Consider the following 9,158-nt stretch of genomic DNA (forward strand, 5'->3'; position numbering starts at 1 on the left):
CAGATGCAAAGCAAAGCTTTGGGCGAGGAGCTCTGAAGGATGAAGAAGACAAGCCGAGGAGAACCGATGTGAGAGCAGAGGTTTGACGGATCAGATGGACGCTACATGCGACAAGAAGGAGCATCTGGCTTCGCAGGAAGCTGTGTTTTTGCATGCTTCCGCTCAAGCTTCTCAGCACGATCAAGGCCTGAAGTGGCGGAAGCATTCCCTAACTGCCAGAGGTTCTAAGCACGTCGAAGAAACGAGAATGGAAGTTCAAGAAGTAACCAGCTCTCGAGAGTCAAATACAGAACAGAGGTGCAAGCCAAGTACTGACAGCTCGAGCAGCGCAGGGAAGCAGTAGCAAGCCTCCAAAGCGCCAGAGACCAGTCTCCACACTTCTAAGTCAAGAGAAGATCAACCTCTTCGAGGAGATATCCTCCCTCGACTCCAAAGTTTCGGAGATATCTTGATCAATCGGGAGATAGCAGATAATTTTGTCAAGATCTGGGCTTCTCAAGCGGAGCTCGCCGAGACAGTGGCCGAGATCGGAGCAGTCAGCCAGCCGAGTGGAGAAGAGTCCATCAAACGTTGGCGTGAGAACAGCGAGATGAAGGAGAAGATGAGATGCCAAGACGGATCAAAGACAAAGCTCTCTAGTTGACGGAAACGGGACGAGAGCTTCAATGCTTTCCAGGATCACTCTTACAAGTGCTTGGATGATAGAAGATGATGATGGCAAGATGATCTCAAACTCGAAGAAACTGCTTGTGGCGGCGGAGCCAGAGGTTCGGCTTCACAAAGACTGAAAAACGGCTGATGTTCGCCCCTGACATGCGGAGACTACAAGAGCTGGAGCGAACTCTAAGACGAAGCAACAGTCATAAAGACAGAAGATCGGACGAGTTTCATGGAACGTGGAAGCTTCATGGCCACCTTTACAATCGAGAAATGTGGACTGAGGGTACGTAGAGTCATTCGTTTTTTCCTCTTCCATTCATTTCATCCGTGTTGTTAAACAGAAGAAGCAAGCTGCAGCGACACACAAATTGTGATGGTAGCTCCTTTAGTATCAGCAACAAATCCTGGTGGAATATCTTCTGAGCTCCAACTTGGTCCAGATCGTTGGAGGCCGTCTCTTCGAGACTAAATAAATAAAACATCTCAGAGACTACGCTAAGGAGCTGCTTATTCTGGCCAACTTGTGAGTAAATAACCTTGAGAGATTATGTTTCTTTTCTATTTGGAAAATAGTCTGACTGCCAACTTGGTCCAGATCATAGGAGGCCGCCAGAAGAATATGTAAATGAGGGTGGAGCAGGACTTGAAGCAGCGAAAGATAAAACCAACATCAGAGATCATAAGAATCGAGCAAGTGGGAATGGAAAACTGTAAGATGATTTTAAAACTTGGAGAGAAAGGGAGCAGGCTGAAACAGCTAAGATCGAGCAGCAAAGATTGAGCAGCTTAAAGACGAAAAAATTTCATAAACCAAGCAGGGGCAGCAGGTTGAAAAATCGAAGTTTTAAGTTCGCCCAGCAGAGTAGGGGCAGCAGCTTCAAAAAGAAAAGTGGAAGCAGCTAAAGAGCAGTGACAAGTTTGATCGAGCAGCAGAATAGTTCAGACTCGTGATAGTTTTTTTCATATCATTTTCTTTGATTTAGCTGTAAAAACGATGATTTAATGTTCATAATGTTTGAATCTCTGAAAGGTCCGAGATCCGACTTGCAACAAGATGATACCTAGGGCACGCTAGGGCTTGGCGGCAGGGCCGCTTGGCAAGGCATCCCCGTGAACTTTACCATGTAGGCCGAGTATTTGCAATCTGTAGACTTGTCTCTAACATCGTGGATCTTCTTGTACGTTTGCAAGGATTCCTGATCAGTTTGTCCCCGTAACTTGATTAGAAAATGGAAAAACAAATCCAGCTCAGGAAAATAAGATCTTACATAGTTTGCTCCAGAGGCATTACCATCACATAGCATGTAAATTTGAACCGACCCGACCAAATGAACGATCTTCAATCCACTGGGAGTTTAGCAACTCCACCTGTGAAATAAAAAGAACGAAACAAGAAAAAACAATGATGAGAGTCATACTATTAACAAAAACCTCCAGTGGTTCTGGGAAAAAGCAAAATCACATGAGACTAGAAGAATTCCAAAGCCTTTGAAAACGTGCACGTTGATAAAGGACGCTTTGCCTTAAATCTCCTGCTGGACTGTGGGGTAACGATGGTGATGGCGAAGGTGTTCGACTTTCTAGGCACCCAGGCACACGACACCACGACACCACGTTAGAGCAAGAACTCAGGAGCTAATATGTACGCACCTCCAGTTGTTCCATATGGTATAAAGCCATTTTACTTGGTCTAGAAGGTCATAAGCGGATGAGGAGGGAAAAGGCTTGCCCACCTCCTTCCAGACAGTCAAAGTTGTTACCATTGTATGGGAAAAAAACTAAATTTCTGCACGTCACCACCAATCAAACTTGTAAGATTGCTGTTCGTGAGCATCAAAGAAAGCTTCAAATCATGAACGAGAGTCTAAAGGCCATCGCACTTGTAACAATTGGCAAGAGACTTCCCTTCACCTCTGCAATTTCTTGCAGTTTGATAGATAGATCAGCATTGCAACATTTTACCAGCCTCCACACACAAGCACTCTTTTAGATACTCTTGTATAGTAGATTCGTTTGGTTATTATAAATAAACGTTCCTACTAAATACTGATTAAATTGAGAATTGTAATCCAAGTAGAAATTTGATTATTAATTGATTGTTTTTACTCTTTACATTTGGCCTTTGACATTTTGCTTTATTTAGTTATTATGTTGCAAGTTTATATTTTTATGGGTTCTTAAAATCTATGAAATCAAGAATGCTAATATTTAAAGCAAATTTTTATGGGTAATAAAGTTTTATTAGTTTCACTATTTTATGTTTCTTGAGAAAATATTATAATTTAATATATATTTAGTTACACACACACACACACAATATAAAGGTATTCTTAAAGTATAACACCAGACTGGTATACAACTACTAAATTTTTTACAATTGTATTACCTGATAATAATATATATTTTATCTAAAAAATATTAAAATAATGATATTTTAAAATTCTCAATATACCAATTAATGTTAAAAACTTTATAGAAATTGTTACAATAAAAGTAATAAAAAGTTTATATTTTAAATAAATAAAAATGGATTTAAAATTAGATTAAAGATATATATTTTTAATTATTTAATAAATAATAGTATTTAAATAGGATATTTATGTGAAGCAAAAACTCCAACAACACCAACATGAGTGAGTACAAAGAAGCACTGCTGCCTAAAAATTAAAACTTATTATTTTCCATCACAACACTCACTTACTCAATTATTCTTTACTTTTCCTAAGGCTTTCTTTTGTATTTTCTCTCCCTCTCCCATAAATATTATTATTGTCCTTTGATCCTTTATGGCAATAAATAAAATATTAAACACATACCATCTACAAGATCTCTTCTATTTATGAGGTCTATAGGCAAAACTTTAAAGCTATAGTTGAAGTATGAAGAACAAAGAAGCTATTAAAAACACAAGGGCTTTGATTTTCTTACTGTCCCAAACATTTCAATCAGCAATGTTAATCTAATTTTTCTTTGATCCCTTGGGCTGTAATCTTTGGTCCTAACACCTAGGTGAATTTGGTGAATTGGCTAGAAGAAAGTCATAAACTTAAAAATCACATACTTCTATTATACACTCTTGACAACCATGAGGAATTGAGTGCTCTTAAATTTTAGAGAAAACCCCCTGAGGGACTAGTGAGTTCAACCAACTTTATTATAAGGGCACTTCTAAATACCAATAGACTAGTGAGTCTGGCCAGCTTGACTAGAAGAACTTGACAAAGATGCTAGAATTTCAAGAACACTAGGTTATTTTGGCAATATAAAGTCCTTGCAAGGATATTAATTTGTTTCTTCTCAACAACAATCTTTCTAGATGTGTCCAAAGTTCCAATCAAGAGGATTTCCTAATATTCTTAGTGTATTTTTTTGTATTAAAAGTCCAAGTAGAACTTCATATTCACCAAATTCCAAAATTTCACAATTAGCATAATTATGCCTAATTAGCATCATTCTATCATGTACATTGGGCATATATTGTAAAATATCATAAATGTGGCTTCATGTATCAAAAAATACTTGTTAACCAGTACTTTTGGACACTCTCTCTTCTGCCATAAAGGTCGATATAGTTGGACCACTTTATTATTGTCCCCTCTTATGCTAGTGGAGTTAATTGGACATCTTAAGTGTACTTAAACTAAACAAATATAAGGATTGAATTTTTTATATATTATTAGCTAAATGTGTTGTATGTTGCACTAGCTAATGATAAGAACACTCATGTGTTGAGTCTAGTTCCTCAATAATGCTTTATGATAGCTTATTGTGTCCACCAAACAGCCTCACTATCATACCTCATGTATTGGTTCCATTCAGTCTTTTGTGCTATTTATAGTAAGTGGTTAAATCTGTCTAAAATGCATATCTATGGAATCTAGAGAGTGTCATGAATCCCATGGTGTTGTTCTTACATCCCAATTCACAATTTAGTTCTATTCCATATCTAGTAAATTTTCAAATCCCATAAACTAGTTCTTGAGATTGGGGTGAAAGCCTAAAAGTATGCATTTTTCTAGGGTGAGGGATGAGGGGTTGTGGGGGGTTCTAAATGTATAGTAAAGATAGTATTTGGAAGAATTATTGACCATCTAAAATATTAATTTGGCTCCTACTAGGTTGTATTGCTTATGATTTTGTGTCTAGCCTGGGAATAATCTCAAGTTCCATGTTGCTTTAATCAGTGGGGTATCCACCTTTTTGTTATAGGCCACCAGTATGCCAGAATTGGGGTAAACACCATATGATATTATTTTACATGCAAAAGTTGGATATAGGGAGTTAGTGTTCGTAAAAGATATTAAGTGTGTACCAAATCTTCATTTTGTTGCACAAAGGGTTTGGAGTTTGATATAAGCCATAAATATATATTTTTTAATTTGCCAACTTACCTTTTTTATTCGACCACCTTTGCTTTGGCATTAGTTAAGTTCCTTTGCCATGGTCCCCACTTATTATACCATCTTTTACTTGGTTCTACTTGGATTTAGCTTCCTCACTACACAAGTAATGAAGTGTTAGCCATCCATCTACAGATTCATAATATTTTTCTTAATCCCTCTCCTCATATGAGTTTGGATTTAAGATTTAATTACAATCCTTATAAGCACAACCAGTTAAACATACCAAGCCTCTAGGTTTTTTATATGCTTAGGTATAACAAAACTTAATCACAAAACCTTCTAAATCCCAAGACTTGGATGCATTTGTTGTTTCGAGTGTTGCAATACAAACTTATTGTTGCTTATCTTTACGTCACATGTTATAGCTAGAGAGACCACTCTTACTCCCACTTCTACCCTTGCTCCTATTTTTACTTCCGCTTTTACTCCTACTCCCAATCTTACTACTATTGTTGCTCCCACTCTTACTCTCACCCCTACTCTCTAGTTGCAGCTATGGGTGTTTTGAGAGATAGGGAGAGGAAATTTTGATTCTCAAAATATTCCAAATAGTAAAACTCCACAAAGGCTATATCAAAGGTCCTCCCTATTTCCTCTGGCAATTAAATTTGGAATTACGGTTTTGTGAATTTGTATGTGAGGGATGGATCCATGGTTAGGGTTGAAAGATGACCTAAAACTTGGTGAACTCAACATGAATAAGCTAGTTTAGTTTTCTTGAAAGAATGGAGAGTTTGTTTTAGGAAATTGAGAGAAATCTTAAGTTTTAGGGGTTAGATTCATATTCTTAGAGACCCTAGGACCATTAGGGGTTTCAACTTCCATGAATTTAGAGTGTAAGTTTAAAGATTTTTCTCGCTCTTACATTAATTTTCTACATTACCTCTTTCCACTTGGTTTTCTAGTGATTTCTCATGATTAGTATATTGATTCTGGTTTTTCTTTCTTTGGGTCGATGCGACTTGGCATCCTCTTTCCAACAAGCTAAAGAGCACCTGGTTTTGTGGAGGATTCAATTGCTAATTTAATGAAATTTTGTCCATCACGCTCCTCTGTTTTTCATGGTAAATTTTTCAACACTCTAAGCTTGCAATTTTGGGACTGATTCAAGAATTGTTTTTTCTGGACATGTAAATATAAAGACAAGCTTTTCGGAGAGTCCTTTCTTGGTAACCAATTCGCTTTAAGCTATGACATGGAGTAGTTTTTCTCTCACGGCGCTTCATATCTCAAATTTGCAAGTTTCTAGCTTAATCTTGAGGGAATTTGAGGTGTTATTCTCATGGAAATCATTACGGCCATGTTATTACCTTTTACCAATGTTAAAAATGAGTGTTTCTTGTACTAGGGAGTGCATTTTCTTTTGTTTTCCTTCTTATTGTCTAGAATTTAATGTTTGAATCAATTTTTTTTTGAGATTTTAGGCATTTTAACTCATGGTTTTGGTTTCATTTTCTTGGTTTGAGTATAAAATTTTAAACAAGTCCATCCACACCCATTTTTGTGTGTAAAGTCAAGAGATTTCCATGCAAATGTTTTCCTCTTAGGCATTTTGAGTATTGGAGTTTCATTTTTTCTTTTTTTCCCCCTTTTCTTTGCAATATTTTTTTCTTTTGTCGTGAAAAATTGGCATTTGCAAGAGTGAGAGTGATTTTATTTGGGAAAATCTACATGAGGATACTCTTTTATTTGGAGTTATCCCATTTAGATACTTTGCTCTCACACAAGTCAAAGTTCTTAGTGCGTTGTATTTTCCACAACCTGGCATCTACTGCACAGTGGACATTTTATGCTAGTTCACACGTTCCAGTTAGAGATGGCAACTAGCAAACTTCCATACAGTGCCTAGGGTATGGGGATCAAAAAGAGTAATTTGATAATCGAGCTCTCGTAGAAGGTGTGAAAAATGTGAGGAGCTTAAAGCATGCTGCTTACAGTAGGCAGGGAGACTAAGATGCCCTCTTCGTTCTTGGTACTACTCGCATTGCGATGTTATGATATATAGCATAAAGAGATGTTGGAAGCTTCACTTAGAACTTCGATTTTGTCAAGCATGTTTAATAGTAACTTCTACCAGACAACATATTTCTTCCATGGCTAGAGATAGATACCAGCAAAAATTGGAGTAGAAAGCGATCGAAGACACCCTTTCGTCGAGCTGTGGAAACACTGATGCATGTCAACATAGTTTATGTTGTAGAGGACGGTTATAAGATGGCTGCTATGACTCAAGGGCGCAAGAAGGTTTCTCCTTTAGCCCCAAATATTGATGGTGAGCAAGATCCAGCTCTAGTTTCTAGAACTTCCCCATCTCTCATGGCATGCAAGTTACCCCATGCTTCGGTATTTGCAATGCCACCCACATCCTTGGCCACAACTTCAAATCCAACAATTGGATATTCATCCAACTTTCAATGTGGGGTCTCTCAACTGCCTTCCACTCTTTCTCAAGTCCCATAAGAAGTTCTTGCTTAGATTGTTGACACTTCAGTCTAGATCACACTTGGTGAGCTTTTGCAATATGTACCTGGTTTTACTCCTTAGCTAGAGGCTTTGCCAAGTCCATAGGCATCCCCATGGAACATCAGTATAACATCCACATCATCAACACTCAGACCACTTATAATCCCAAAGCATTCTTTGTGGAGGTCCACATCAGCGATAGATCTTTGACAGTACAAGCATTACTTGATTCTAGATCCCAGAGCAACATCATCTCCCTCAACTTGGCACTTTCTAGTGGCTTGGAAGTGGTGAGAAACACAACTATCATCCTCAAAATGTTAGCCAATCACTGAATTGTTCCTACAAGCATCTATTGGAATGTCAAGATCTTGGTGCAAGGAGTGGTTTCCATTCTAAATTTCCTTGTTGTGGACTTCCAACAGCTAGTATTTGGGAAGCTGAAGGACTTCTCGAGCTCGGAGCCAACTTCATTTCTAGTTTCTTCGACGTGCTTAGAACAGTTTGCTCGTGTTCTCTTCTCAGGTAAACCCAGGGTCTAGTCGTCTTAGAGTTCGCTCCAGCCCGGCCGATCATCTTCTCGTCATCATGGTTCCGACAAAACAAACACTCATCGTTCACTTCAGCTCTCTACAACAAACACGGAAGTTATGGCCATCTGGAATCTGGAAGGTATATCAAACTTACCTGTCTCCCTCTTGAATTCTGCAACAAAATCTCTCCCCGCACGATCATATAGTTCTTTTGCCTCCTTCACGAAGACCACCTCGCCGGACTGAAGCTTCTTCCACGGTTTCCTCTCACTCGGGATCCTATCCAGCATTTTCTGGAGCCTCATCATCTTCCGCGCTCGCTTGATCCTCTCTCGGTCGCTGGATTTGCCGTTGAGCTCCTCGTAAAGCTGCTCGGTGAGTCTGATCAGAATCCGGAGCGCACTAACACTCCAAGACTTTTCCTCATACTTCTCCTCTTCTGTTTCCTCGCGCTTTTCCTCTTCCAAGCTGCGGATCTTCTTCTCGGTTTTTCCCCTCTGGTTTAGCCACCGATTTACCTTGTGGAGAGCTTCGAGATACGCGAACTCAACATAGCCCCCTTGGCCATCGCTAAGATGGGTTTCACTCCGCCGTCGGGTGCCGTCGGGAAGAATGTCCTCCGCTGAGGAAGAGAAGCGAACCATCTTCGGCCTGGAACCTGCAAGTCCAGAAGGCCATCGTGAGTCACAGTAGAAGAAGAATGCGAGAAGCAAAAGGAACCATACCTGGACGACGACCCCCGGCTGGCAGTAGAATTGGCTTGGGTCGCTGCTCCTCCTGCTTGGGCTTGTCATTCTCCTGCTGCTTCATCTTCTCTTGATCGTCTTCCCGTTCCAGAGGCTTCTTGATCGGCTTGATCATCTGCTCCTCCTCTTGTTCCAGCTGCTGCTTCATCGGCTTCATCCGCTGCTCCTCCTCCTGTTCCTGCTCTTGCTTGATCGGCTTGATCGGCTTGATCGGCTTGATCGGCTTGATCGGCTGATTCGGCTGATTCTTCTCCTCTCGTTCCAGCTGCGGCTGCTCCTTGTGACCTTGCTCCTGTTTCACCTCGCGCCTGAGTTCCTTCGTCTCATGGGCTTCTTTCTCCTGCTCCTCCTCG

Source organism: Selaginella moellendorffii, unplaced genomic scaffold, assembly GCF_000143415.4.
Source record: "Selaginella moellendorffii unplaced genomic scaffold, v1.0 SELMOscaffold_7, whole genome shotgun sequence".
Lineage (NCBI taxonomy): Eukaryota > Viridiplantae > Streptophyta > Lycopodiopsida > Selaginellales > Selaginellaceae > Selaginella > Selaginella moellendorffii.